This window comes from Oryza sativa, chromosome 2 (genome assembly GCF_034140825.1).
Source record: "Oryza sativa Japonica Group chromosome 2, ASM3414082v1".
NCBI lineage: Eukaryota > Viridiplantae > Streptophyta > Magnoliopsida > Poales > Poaceae > Oryza > Oryza sativa.
The window spans coordinates 19195951-19211138 of NC_089036.1; the positions used below are offsets into that span (position 1 = coordinate 19195951).

Here is a 15188-nt window from a genome sequence, read left to right on the forward strand (position 1 = left end):
GCAGCGAGGTGTGTGGTCTTTTAGGTTGGTGGTGCATGAAGCTCCTGTGGCACAACCTTTGGTTGATGAGTTCGGATGGAGTCGGATCTACTTGACCAGGTATGACAAGCTCGGTAATGATAACCCTTATCTTTCATCTTGGAAGCGTCTAAGGTGTTGTGTGCAGGTGGTCTCCTGACGTCATTGTGTGTTGGTGTGTTGGGATGGAGTCGGAGCTGTTTGCAAGGGATGGCAAACTCGGCAACGACAACCCTCTTCCACTTTCATCTTGGCAGTGCTGTAACGGCCTTGGTTTTGTGGTTGGCAGGGAGCGAGAGTCTGGGTGAAAGTTCTGCTTGGTCTTTGACTAGAGCTAACGACATCGACACCTATGGGTGCCGTTTTCTTCATGAACGCATTGTCACTTTCCTCTAATTTTTATTCGGGTGAAAACCTTGTTCTGATGCTCATATGGACATTGTTTGCGTTTTGGACGCTTTCTTCCTCCTTGGAGGCTTCGTCTAGAAGACCCTGCCCTACGTTTTCTTGGTCGTTTTGGTCATCTAGTTCGTGGTTTGTTCTTAAGAAGTCAGAGCTGCTCTTTTGAGGTTAGCAATGTTAACTTGTGTCTTGAACTTCAGTTGTGCCGCCGCATGCATCCTGTTCTATTCCTCGTGTGGGCCTTTAGCCGATTTTCCCCAATTAACGTGTATTTGTGAGGTTTTTTTTGACCGGTTTTCCTTCAAAAATTGGACCAAGTCTCTTCTTAAATAAAAGCAAGCGCTCCCTATCCTATTTTGAGGTTTACCTTAAAAAGGGTGAATAGCCAATACGGTCCCTAAATTTCCACTTTGGGCTCAGTTTAGTCCTTGATGTTTTAAATCGTCCAAACAAGTCCACCAAATTAATCATTTGGGTTAATATAGTCCTTGGACCCACAAAAAATGCCACGTGAGCATGCTAAGTCATTCTCTCATGTAGTGGCATGAATGAAATGACCATTCTACCCTTATATACCATATAGAAAAGAAAGAAAAGTAAGAAGGTAAATGTTTCACACGTGTATGATCGTTTTGGAACTGTCACTTAGGACTGATCATGTAAATTCATTTGTCGGCCACCCATCTGCAACAATGCTGGGCCTGGGCTGGCATGTTACTTTTTCTGTTTGTATCTTTTCTTTCTTTTCTATATGGTATATAAGGGTAAAATGGTCATTTCATTCATTCTGCTGTATGCGAGGATGACTTAGCGTGCTCACGTGGCATTTTTTGTGGGTCAAAGGACTATATTTATCCAAATAATTAATTTGGGGGATTTGTTTGGACGATTTGAAATCTCAAGGACTAAACTGAGCCCGAAATGAAATATCAGGGACCGTATTAGTTATTCACCCCTAAAAAAATTCACTAAACCTATTACATTTTGAAATAAGAACATAGATTGTTTCATAAAGCTAGAGATTTTTGAAATAGCTATAACTTCCAAAGGTTCTCAAAACAGAGCCGGCTGAAGATAGAAGAGATGGAGCAGAGTAAGAGCATCCTCAACAGATATGCCATCCAAACATCCATCGAGAAAATAGCGGTTAGGAGAAGAAAAACGTCCTCCAGCAGATACTCCATCCCACCATACAAATTTAATGCATCCTCTATTTGGCAGAGAAAAGTGCCAAATTTGGCGTTCCTCTCTCCTCATGCCATCCCGCAACTGCCAGCACCCAAACCAAATTACCGCCCTCATCCAGATCAATGCCCCGTCCCGGCCTTGCCCCATCCGAATCGACTCCTCTCAGAGACTGGGTGGTGGTGGCGGTGGGCCATCGGCGGGAGGAGGAGGGAGATGGACTTGCCAGGAGGAGGGTGGAGAAAGAGAGGCATATCGGAAGGACAGTGTCACCGCTTGCATCCATGTCCGCCGGCCACTGCCTACCTCCTCCGCGCCCGCCCGCCGCCACCGCTTCCACTTCCGCACCCGCCAGCCACCTCCATCCGGATCGAGCCATGGAGGGTGAAGGTAGAGAGAGGAGAGAGGATGCGCCGGTGGCCACCTTCGCCGGCCACTCCCGCCGTCGGCCACTTGCGCCCGCCTCTTGCGCCGCTCCTCCGCCCTTTGCGCCGCCCGCACCGCCGCCCATGCCACTCCTCCGACTGCGCCGCCCCTCCGCCCGGCTGCTCCTCCGACTGTGCCACCCTGCCGGTCAGCTCTCGTCCTCCCCATCCTCTCGGCGGTAGAAGAGAGAGAAAGGTGGGGAGATTATTTTTTAGAGTTGTGAAGGGTGAGTATAAATATGTGGTAGTTGTAAAATATTAGTAAAATATAGGATGTTGGTATATGGAGGATGTAATATAGATGATCTGTTGAAATGAAAAGTAATATGGAGTATGAATCTTTTTAGATGACTATCTAAATGGGAGTATGGAGGATGAAATTTAGATGAGCTACTAGGGATGCTCTAAGGATTGGAAGGTGGCATGGAAGAATAGAGGGTTAAGGATGTAGAAGGCTCTGCCATATCATCCTCCCAGTAGGCATGGAAGAGTGTGGTACATGGAATTGGAATCTATGTAAGTGTTGATTTCTTTTATATTCATTCTATCTCAAGCATATTTTATTTTTTTTAAAAAAATAATCATATTTATAGTTTTCATGCATCCAAGACTTAAATAAATATATTATCTTTTTGTTTTAGTGTTAGATTAAATTGTTGATGGAACCTGAGAAGTTGTTGTAATACTCGATGGTCTCATGCATGATACAATTTCTTGGTGTTTATTTACATGTGAGATTATTTTTTCCTTAGTCTTGATAATAAAAGAAATATATCTTACACTTTCGGATGGAGAGATGGAGAGAGTACATTGTAGGCCCCTGTCATGCTACATGTATTGACATGGTAATATTTTACTCATTGCCAAATTAAGGACTCATTTTTTGCAAATAGCTAAGTATCGGTTTGTTCTTAACCAGAAAAAATGCCCGTGCATTGCAACGGGTGAAGTCTATTTTAAGATAAAATTCACTGTGGGAGTTTGCTTAAATATATATATTTTTAGAAAATCATGACCTACAGTTAGGAGTCCGATTGTCTCAAGTTAGCATGCGAGTTTTTTTAAATATATTTCTTATATGATTCCTTCTGTATTACCAAAAGTGAACGATCTTAAACGATCTTAGAAACCGACTCAAATATGGATATGTATTTCTAAAAGCAAACAAGCTTAAAAACCGACTAAAATACGGACGGCGTACCAAAAAACCAGCAAAAACATTTTCAATTTTTAATAATTGTAGAGAAATATTGGTGGAGAGAAAAAATAACCTTCTTATGTTTTACGTGGTACTGTCTCCAACATAAGAGATAACATGTTTTTCTTTTATCATTTCTCGCCTCTAGCTAAATTTTTTATGATGATACCATGCTAAATGGCGACAAAGATGTCATCACCAACATACCCTCACCCTTTACTTTGTAGACCAGAGATCAGGTTCTTCTAACCTTAAAGTCACTGTGATTTTATTATTAACATGCAGATTTAGGTTTTTTTGGACTCGTATGTTAGCGACAAAATCACGTAACTTTAAAATTAGGAGATCCTGGTCCCTAAAGTGATCATAAGTGATATACTCCGTTAAAACCATGTTGTTATAATATGTTTAATTTAAATAAATATTTTTAATATCCACATCAGACAGATAAAATCAGCTGCGAATTGGGGTTTGGGGGGGGGGGGTAGTGTATGCAGCACACATCAATATCATACTTCCTCCGTTTCACAATTATCTAGATTCATTAACATCAATATGAACGTGAAAAATGCTAGAATGACTTACATTATGAAACGGATGGAGTAGATCTAGATTCATTAACTGTAACACCCCAGGTAACCATGTACCTAGAGTGGCACACCAAAACTACACTCAAAACCACTAACTCCCAAAATTATTACAAATTTCGGCAAAGTCTCCCCTAAAAAATACGGACATCCACGACAGGCAATTATAAGATAACACAATAACGATATAAACCACACAATCCAAACCATCCTAGCTCCATAAGTTCCACGCGAAAATAAGGACCAGAACTTTAAATAACCTCTACAAGTTCTATGCAAAACTTTGCTAAGCAGAATCATAGTCTAAAACTAAATTCCAATAATGTGCAATAATAATGTGTAGTCCAGGGTGCTACTCCCGTCCCATGCCAATCAATGTCATTAGGTACCTAAAAACCAAATTAAACACAAGAGTGAGTAAAGAATACTCAGCAAGTACAATATTGAACTAGTAAAACATACACAGGTTTATGCAATAAGAAAACCAATATGAAACATTTGACTTCCTTTAATTTAAAACGAAGGAGGCAAAAGTAGTAGTTCCCTCCCGGGCAGGTGTGAATATCCTCTTAGCATTACCGGTAAGCCGAGCAAACGTAATCAGCGCTTCTCAAGGATCATGAATAAAGATCCAAATTGCACTCCCATGACTACGCATGGTACTTGAATAATGTAAACAAAAACTTCCGGAAGAATGAAACATGAATAACGTCGTGAACTTGAACATGAAGTGAAATATGAATACGTAGCATAATACCAACACCACACAATTGATAATAGGAAGCTTCGAATAATAATTGGGTAAATGAAACCAAACAAAATAACATAGTTTATCCATCACACAAGTCCGTCTTGTACTTGCCTTAACTCCTTCGATAATCCGACTCAACTCCTCCAACGTTGGAACCCTCCACACCCGTGGAGCCAAAACTACGTATAAACTACTATATCCAACTAATGATAGTTACAAGGATATTTACTAAAATCGAAACCCAGTTCATACAAATTTTTACCGATTTGTGTTAAATAACCTATAGCTATTCCATTACTGTTTTGTTTTATATGTAACTCACAAACCGTCTAACGGAACCTAGCAAATAATACAACTTCGGACATCCAGACAAAATTTTCTACCACTTTCATGTTGAGCACAAAATCAGATTATGCCTATGAAATCCCAGATTAAGGAAAACGAATTGCTATCATGATTTTCGGACCCGGTCAGCAGTACTATTTTTTTGTTGTTTCTCCCAAACCGTTTATCGGAATCGAGCGAAACCAGCGCTATTAGAAAGATATCAACGATGGCTACAAACTTTATTTAGGACAAATAACCTGAATCCTAACGGTTTAATACCAGATTTGAAAATACGGTTTCAGCCTATAATCAATAACCTCAAAAATTGCACAAACGGCTATCTAATAAATTTCTATTTAAATATTATACTTCTAGGGAGTAAACAAAAGTACCGTTGCAGCGAAGATACTAGAATTTGAGAACAAACGCACTAGTTACGAAGTCACTGAAATCCCCAAAATTGCTTGGCCTTTCTCTCCCCCTTCTTCCTCCTGTTCTCCTGTTCTCCTGCACCCTTCTCCTCTGACCACGCAGCAGCAGCCAGCAAGAAATCATCAGTAGCAGCAGCAGCCAACCAAAACAACAGGTCGACAGGCAGCAGGCAAGGTTGGGTCGACAGCAGCAACAAGCTCACCGGGAAGGAGAAAAACGGAAAAGGGACCACTGGTGGCTGCGGATGACAATGGCTGCGGGGTCCAACCACGGCTGTGGCAGCGGCGGCGTAGAAGCGGCGCCGGCAACAGGGAGCAGCAGCGGCGACACGCACGCACGCAGGGACGGTGGCGGCTAGGGTTAGCTTCTTTTTTTTTTCTTTTTCTTTTTTCTTCTGTTCGTTAAATAGAGAAAGACTAATGAAGATCGAATGGCCCACATTAATTTGGTCACTGGGACTTCGTTCAGACCTCGATTACTATAAACTTTATTTTACACTACTCGGCGAGCTCTACGCATCCACGGTTCCTGATCGCCTATTCGAATAACGGTTTTAAAAGTTAAAATTTTGCATGTTTGTTCTAATATTCCCCGAAATATACAAATTGTAAATTTGGGGTATTACATTCTTCCCCCTTCAATCTAATTCACCCTCGAATTCACCCAACCATAATCTAGAACACTGGGTATTACATTAACATTAATATAAACGTAGAAAATGTTAAAATGACTTACATTATGAAACGGAGGAAGTAGTAACGTATATCTGCGACCGAAGAGACTATTATATTAAAAAGTTTGAAGAACGATATTCGTCATCTAGATATTTACGATACAAATAAATTAATCTGCATAACATCACCTCACACCTGAAGAAGTAGTATAAGAAAAACTTTCACGTCAGAATTTATTTATTTTTTGAATGCTTTTACCACCGCAGCTACTTACTCCTATATGAGATTCTGGCCGGACAATGATTGGCAAGGAATTAAAGACACTGAAAAAAAATGCTGTCTAAAGAGACACAGAGAAAAAAACAAAACAAAGCAGCATAGCAGCTTGATCATTCTCTCCCAAGACAGTACTAATTATTTTTTCGCGGTGATGTTAGTTAGTACTACTGCTAATTACTCCCTCCCTCCGTTTCGAAATATTTGACACTGTTGACTTTTTAGCACATGTTTAACCGTTCATCTTATTCAAAAACTTTTGAGAGATATGTAAAATTATATGCCTACATAAAAATATATTTAACAATGAATCAAATGATAGGAAAATAATTAATAATTACTTAAATTTTTTGAATAAAACGAACGGTCAAACATATGATAAAAAGTTAACGGCGTCAAACATTTCAAAACGGAGGGAGTAGTAGTACTAGTACGACTACTTAGTACTTAATTTGATCGGCCACTCACATGTACTATGCTTATTGTTTCTTTTGACAAGAAATCGAGTAGATCTTGTCTTATCCTATCATTGATGATTAACCTAATCGTACTATAGTTCAATATCACTAATTAATCTACTGCATCTTGTGCAAAGCGATTAATTGTTTACACAAACTTCAACACAATCGAAGGATTAGGTCAGTGGGGTTTGGTTCTTACCTTCCTGTGGTGTTCGTCTGCTGAATACTACCTCCATATTATTTTAATGTATGACGCCGTTGATTTTTTATCTAACGTTTGATCATTCGTCTTATTTAAAAAATTTATATAATTATAATTTATTTTATTGTGACTTGATTCATCATCAAATGTTTTTTAAGCATGACATAAATATTTTCATATTTGCACAAAAGATTTGAATAAAACGATGGATCAAACGTTGATTAAAAAGTCAACGGCGTCATACATTAAAATACGGAGGGAGTTTTTTTTTATGCCCCAAAATATAAAGCATAGTATACGGAGTTCTTTCTTAATTACATGCTCATCAACACTACTATACTTTAATAGTTATTAATTTGTTTGTGGTTATATTATGAATAATTATGAAGCTAACATCATATAAAACTATTTTCAAATTAATACGACTGTAACGATATAACATCCATGATAATACGTATCTATATTATTAGTTTAATTATTACTAAAAATTAGAAATGTTGATTTCCCAACAAACATATAGTCACATTATTAAGCATGGAGGTTGGTCAACTGGTAATGGGCAATTGGTTAGACTAAATGTGGTCCTAATGTTCACCATTAAATTACTATCACTAGTACACTTTTCTCTTCTAGTAAAATTTAGTGTAGATAACTAGATCCTACCGTACTGTCTAGGTACACAGTACTCCATTTTGCAGTACAAGTTCTTGTTACGGATGCGTGGTTTAACAGTGTGATAGTATAATTTATTTTTGCAAGATTTTGGTATGAAGCGTTACTGATTAGAGCAACCGAAAAAATGTACTCCATCTGCTTCAAACTATTTACCGTTTTAGCATTTAAAATTTATGTTAAAATACTTATCTTTATCACATCCAAAGCACTTTAGATGTCTTTCCCTTTCTACCCTTCTACACTAAATTTAATGAGGATAGCAATTGTATTTTACTCCTATCCACTGGTGGAGAAACCATCTTTGGTTGGTCCACTAGATTTCACAAATAGTCCCGGTTATATTGAAAACCGAGACTAAATATGTTTTAGTCCCGGTTTGAATGCTCAGAGAAATTTTTTGATCTTTAGTAGTGGTTGGTAACACCAACCGGGACTAAAAGATCCATTTATAGTCCTGGTTGGTAACACCAACCGAGAAAAAAGATCGATATAAGCTTTACTTCCAGTTGATGTTACCAACCGGGACTAAAGATATATTTTTAGTCCCGGTTGGTAACACCAACTGGGAAAAAAGTTGACATAAGTGGGATGGTTGCACGCGCATCGGATCGATACAACTCCTCCTCTCCTTTTTAACTCATCTCCTCACACAGTTACACCCTTATCTCTTCCTCTCCCTCCTCCCTCCTTCCCACCTCCCCACCTCCCTCTGCAACGGTGGGGCGCGGAGTGCCGGCCGGCCCGCTTGGCGGCGTGGGGCGCGGAGGGCCGCCCGGCCGGCGCGGCGGCGCGGCGAGCGGAGGGCGGGCGAAGCGACGCGGCGGCGTACTGGCGGCTGGCGGCCTCGCGGCGGCGGCCGAGGACGCGCCGGGCGGTGCGCGGCGGCGCGGCGCACGGAGGGCTGGGCGAGACGGCGTGGCGGCGCGCTGGCGGCTGGCGGCCTCGCGGCGGAGCTGGGGACGCGGCGGGCGGCGCTCCGGCGGCCGCCGCGGCAGTGGGCCGTTCGTCTTCTTTCTTTTTTTTTTGGTTGAGAATCTGTGATTCGGATCTGAGATGATTTGTGTGTGATGTGAATATGTGATGTATTTGATTTGTGTGTGATGTGAATATGTGATGTATTTGTGATGAATTTTGTAGAAGTTGTAATGTAATTTTTTAAGATTTTGTGATGTATTTAGAGATATTGATTTGAGAATTTGGAGACTATTCGGGGATGATTGATTTGGGATTTTGGGATAGGATAGAGTGAATCAATATATTAAAAACAATGAAGAAAAGAATATAATAAAGTAGCAACAGGAGCTAGCCTCTTTAGTCCCGGTTGTTGTTACCAACCGGGACTGATATTTAGACCTGTATTTTTACTCCCGGTTTTTTCACCCGGGACTAAAGATAGAGTCTTTAGTCCCGGATTCGTAGTCCCGGTTGAAAAACCGGGACTAAGGGGGTTAAAACCGGGAGTAAAAACTCTTTCTCCACCAGTGATCATATCTTCTAGTTTAATGTAATATATGCCAGAACGATAATTAATTAATTTGAAATAGAGGAAATACACTAGTGTACCGAATTCGTTGCCACGGGCTACCGCTCATAACCACCGTCCATATGTGTCATGTACGAGAGCTATATTACCATTGAAGCTGCATTCTAGCATGTTATTTTTTTTCAATTATGAAAATCATTAGAGCTTAATCGGCAACGCTCTAAGATCATATCAAGAACCTTTTGAAATTAGTGAAATGCTCTTAATATTATAAAGGTATATGTAAGTATAAACTCTATAAGATATGAAGCTGAAGGTAGAGTCCTCCTAGATTTTTTTTTTAAAAAAAGAAAAGTAAGAGCCCTTTTTTTTGAAAAAAAATATTTTTCTTTTTTGAGAACAGTAAGAGTCCTCCTAGCATGCCCTTCCCTTATTTTCGGGGATATGGGAATTGTAGGCTAGCTAGCTGAGCATATGCGCAGCATATTCTAAGCCGCACTGAAGGAAATACGAGCATCGCAAAGAAAATATCTCATACTCCTCGTACTCCCTCTGGTTATATAATAATTAATGTTTTGGACAAGGTTAAGATTAAACTTTTATAACTTTGACCATCAATAACTTTAAAAATATTTAGTTTAAAGACATATATAGATTTGTCTTTAAAAACACTATAATAAAATTAAACATGTATTTATTTATTATATATATTATAATAGAAAATAAGGTCAAAGGTATATCTTGTAGAGCGTACCATTGTCCAAAATGTTAATTACAATGAAATCGGAGGGAGTATGCATAGTATATTGCCCAACTAGTCATGGTAATTGGTAAAGGGAAAGCACCCAAGCTATGGGGAATACCGATACTCGTATTAATAGGTACACACCCTTCGAAAAAAAAAATCATCCTCGTAGTCGAACGCTGTAAATAAATTTATTCCGCCGATTGGTTCCCGTACAGCACGAAGAAACAAAATCATATCTGCTTCGTTAAAAGTAGAGAGATGCGGGGAAAAGGCTTTTGAACGGTAGCTGCTTCTTTATCTGTTTCTTCTACTTTTTGTTTCCTTGTCCTTCTAATGGTGGGGCCGGGCCTCCCCAGTGAGTTGCGGGACCCACCGCTCCAGTGGAAGACCAGATTCTTTAGGCCTGGTTTACTTCCCAAAATTCTTTTCCTAAAAACGTCACATCGAATCTTTGACACATGCATGGAGCATTAAATATATATAAAAACAAAAACTAATTACACAGTTTGTATGAAAATCGTGAGATAAATATTTTGAGCATAATTAATCCATGATTACCCATAAGTGATACAGTAACTCACATGTGCTAATGACGGCTTAATTGAGCTCAAAAGATTCGTCTCGTGGTTTCCAGGCGAGTTATGAAATTAGCTTTTTTATTCGTGCCCGAAAACCCCTTCCGACATGCAATCAAATATCTGATGTGACACCTAAATTTTTTTTTTTTCGCGAAATAAACACACCCTTAGTCCATGAGCACAGGTGTAGTAGTAGCTTCGAAAAAAAATACTAAAAAAAAACTCCGAAAAGGGAGAACTGAAGACCTAAATACGGGAGGAGGTGAAATTCAAGGGGTTCATGTTCAGGTTCAGGTGGCCAACACATGGCCTTGACAGTCCAGTTCAGCAAAAATGCATGGAGGATTATGGGGTATATACGAGCTCTCATGCTAAGACATTATTGTTAGCAATAATGCAGCCAAATAATTGGGTCAAATTCTATCTAAGCTGCCCTCCTGCCTCTGGGGCCCTGGGCATATGCGTTTTGGATGGGGGCCACTAGCTCGTCTCATCGCCTGACATTATATTATGATGATGATGCAAAAGGAGAATCGACCATGTTGATTAATTGTCGAAGCTGAGCGTTATTCGGATGGATAGGGAAGGGTCCATCAGTCTCCATGCATTGGCTCAAACAAGATATGAGGGCAAATTGGTCCTTCATCCTCTCCGCGCGATTAATATTAGTAGCGCCTTTGGCGAGGGCAAAATCGGCTATTGTCCTGCGGTCACAAATAGTTCCGCTTGTTTGCTATAATACATTATGTCGATTAAAATTATATGTTCGGATAATCGGGCAAAAGCAGGGTTTAGAATCTTGTTAAGGATATCTGTCGAAACATAAATTCGGCAATAATAAAACGGGGTAGCGCACGAGACCTAAAAGTGGATGGATGTGGAGACAAAAGATTTAGACAGGTTCAGGCCCTCTCGATGAGAGGTAATACCCTACTCCTGTTTGGGGATTTGAATCCGCCGGGTGTAGTATAGATCTGACGATCAAGTTGACTCATGCCCCCTAGAGGGCTTCCTGCCCACCTTATATAGGATGGGGGGCAGGATTACAAGATAGAAACCTTAACCAATACGGTATCGGTTTCCTAAATCTACTTTACAATCTTATCAAACCAGGACTTTAGGCCGTTCCATAATATATAGGGAAACGTAATACCCAAGTCACGATCTGTTACATATTCCATACATATATGTTATCCCCTATTACTAGTCGGATAACCATGCCGTGTGGATATGGGGTACCCATAATCTCCACAGTAGCCCCTGAGACCTTCACAGTCGAAAATATAATCTTCTCTCGAACTAGATTACTCCAAAGCCGAGTGCTTCAATCATCTTCGCCATGATCTCTCGAGTACTTTTTCTAAATCAGAAGACTGTGGAGGGCTGAAAAAATAAAGTCAGGTGCATCGACTAGATGCACCGAGTGGTTTCGACAATTCTAGTCAACCAAGCGACTTAATATTAATATGTAGCATATGCGATGTGAATCCCTGAATAATATGATCCAAGTGATATACCGACTGCTTTGTAAAATATGATGAGTGTAACCTAAAGTTGGCTACATTATTGAAAATTCACATAGCAAAACAGCTATAAAGAAGCTTGTATGTTGTGAATAAATAAATTTCCAAAGTATTGGGCATACGCCATGCGCACACTGCTTTAACAGACGTGCTTTAGTCCCTAAAAGACACATGGTTTCACCACACCTGGAAATATATGGCATATGTGGTGTAAAATCCGAGTAAATAAACTCATAAAGGATTTACCAACCGCCTAGAAAATGACCACAATATATAATCAGCCTAAGCCATAATATTGGTCAATAAAAATGCACACTTACGTGGCGAAAAGCAATGATATTGTATCCAATCAATTGCTTAAAAACCCAAACAGCACCTTGACTTATATATAAAAAAAGTCAGCGGGACAGCTATATAAAGCTTTACTGTTTGACACCTTTTAAGATGCATTGTACCAACTCCTAAAAAGTTAAGTAACTGCGGTATAAAAGGATTTTAAGGTATTGGGCACTTGATCACGCGCACTTTGGCCTAAGCAAAAAGTGCCTAAGTCCCTAAAAGAACGTGACAGGCCACACCTGAAAATATGGGCTGCAGACATATTAGGCCTAGGCCAAAAAATATGCCTTCGACACCCTTTAAAGGATGACGCATATAACATGCTCCCGAGTAATAAATCTTCCGGGTAATATAGACCAAGTGTAGCTCATATGAATAGCTTCTGATCTGAATGATTATCCCTTATGGGATACTCCAAAATAAATATAATAATTGAATCCCGACTGGCGCAAGTATTCAGTTGATAACCCTTACGGTGAATAATAAATAGTCCAGTCTTTGAGCATAGAAAATAGACCCATGATCACGAATTCATATTGCATATATCCAGAGCAAGTCCAAATTGAAGGTATGATATTTGTGTTTGAGCTAGTAAGCCCCTGAGCATATAGCTTGTCCTTCTGTCGTAGTCACAATTGTCCATTGATGATAGCTGACGCAGTTGGCATAGAGACAAGATGACCAACATAGAGATAATATTGCCCACCAGAGGTGGCAAAAATATTGGTGGTAGTGAAGATAGTGATACTAATCAAAAGTGATGAAGTTACACAGCCGTGGAGGCGAAGAAACCAGTCGGCAGTAGTCAGGTCAGCCATCAATGAAGATGAAAGCGCCCAGCGATAAAGTTGTGTAGCCATGGCAGCGAAATAATCAGTCGGTGACAGACGAGGCAAATCAAAGGCGATGACAAAATCCACCAATCATGGAGATGAAGAAAATAGTCGGCGATGACAAATGCAACTGACATGATGAAGATGACGATGTCGGTGATCCAGTCAATAGCAGTGTCGCAACCAATGATAATGACGAAGACGCTCATCAGCATTTGCATAGTAGGTCAACCGTCAAGGTGAAATAATAAGTCGGCGAAAACATAATCATCCATTAGCAACAGCGGAGATGTCAGGGCCGATGAAGCAGAGGTGTCGTCCAAACCGAAATATTTGAAGTTGTTGAAGTAGAATGTCTGCTCCGAATCAAAGATGAAGATAATGACTCCTGGAGTTGACTCGTTGGTTGATGAATTGATTTCTTCAGCTTGACATAAAATTTGTCAAATTTTGAGCCTTGTATTTGTGTAGCCCCCGACTCTTTGATTAGTTGGGAAACAACTGAACATAGAGTCGAGAATTATAGCTTCTTGTCGTCGAATAGTCATTGCTTGATTGAAGATATGTGTTGAAGATGTCCAAGTAGAAATCCTGAATATTGGAGAGCCTCTTGTTGTAGTAAAATAACATGGCATTGCATGCCGAGATGTCGAGGCTCACAAAGACGTCGTGGTTGGTGAAGTAGCAAAACTTGCGAAGTAGCAGCAATAGAGTTTGCCAGTGCCGAAGATAATAAAGATGAAGTCGCTCTACCATGATGACAAAGTTGCATTGCCGTGATGAAGTGAACACAAGTCGGCGGCAACAGAAGCAAACCGGTAGTGAAGACGCGCAGTTGTGAAGATAAAAGCACCAGTCGGCGGCGGCATAACACGAGTCGGCGGCGGAAGACGATGATGTCCATCAGTAGTGGTAGCTGTATAAACCAGATGTAGAGGCGAGGGCACTAGTCAGCAGCAGACGAGACGACCGGCGATGAAGATGGTAAGGCCAATCAACACTGGCAGAATCATGCAGCCATGGAAGTGAAGAAACCAGTCGGCAGCCATGGCAAACGTAGGCAGCTTGTATTGAAGATACTGATGCCTATTAGTAGTGACAGCGATGTAGCCAGCCGTGAAGAAGATAGCATCAGTTGGCGTTATAACAGGCCAGCCGTGCAGGCGGTGCCACCAGTCGGCGGCGGACGAGGCGGCCGGTCGGTGAAGACGTAGACGCCCAACAACGGCGGCATAATAGGCCAGCCGTGCAGGCGGAAACACCAGTCGGCGGCGGACGAGGCGGCCGGTCGGTGAAGACGTAGATGCCCAACAACGGCGGCATAATAGGCCAACGTGCAGGCGGAAACACCAGTCGGCAGCGAACGAGGCGGCCGGTCAGTGAAGACGTAGACGCCCAACAACGGCGGCATAATAGGCCAGCCGTGCAGGCGGAAACACCAGTCGGCGGCGGTCGAGGCGGCCGGTCGGTGAAGACGTAGACGCCCAACAACGGCGGCATAATAGGCCAGCCGTGCAGGCGGAAGCACCAGTCGGCGGCGGACGAGGCGGCCGGTCGGTGAAGACGTAGACGCCCAACAACGGCGGCATAAAGGCCAGCCGTGCAGGCGGAAACACCAGTCGGCAGCGGCGAAGGCAAGCCGGTCGGTGAAGACGTAGACGCCCAACAACGGCGGCATAAAGGCCAGCCGTGCAGGCGGAAACACCAGTCGGCAGCGGCGAAGGCAAGCCGGTCGGTGAAGACGTAGACGCCCAACAACGGCGGCATAATAGGCCAGCCGTGCAGGCGGAAACACCAGTCGGCGGCGGCGAAGGCAAGCCGGTCGGTGAAGACGTAGACGCCCAACAACGGCGGCATAATAGGCCAGCCGTGCAGGCGGAAACACCAGTCGGCGGCGGCGAAGGCAAGCCGGTCGGTGAAGACGTAGACGCCCAACAACGGCGGCATAATAGGCCAGCCGTGCAGGCGGAAACACCAGTCGGCGGCGGCGAAGGCAAGCCGGTCGGTGAAGACGTAGACGCCCAACAACGGCGGCATAAAGGTCAGCCGTGCAGGCGGAAACACCAGTCGG

At 41.9% G+C, this 15188-nt stretch overlaps 1 long non-coding RNA gene across 1 annotated transcript; it reads right to left on the minus strand.

The window, feature by feature from the left end:
* Positions 1 to 3814: 3814 nt before the first annotated feature.
* On the minus strand, positions 3815 to 5703 carry LOC107280083 (uncharacterized). Its single transcript, XR_001543137.3, has 3 exons — positions 5528 to 5703; positions 5286 to 5415; positions 3815 to 4204 (listed from the first exon to the last, which is right to left on the minus strand). It is a non-coding gene; the product is annotated as an uncharacterized lncRNA (long non-coding RNA).
* Positions 5704 to 15188: the final 9485 nt, after the last annotated feature.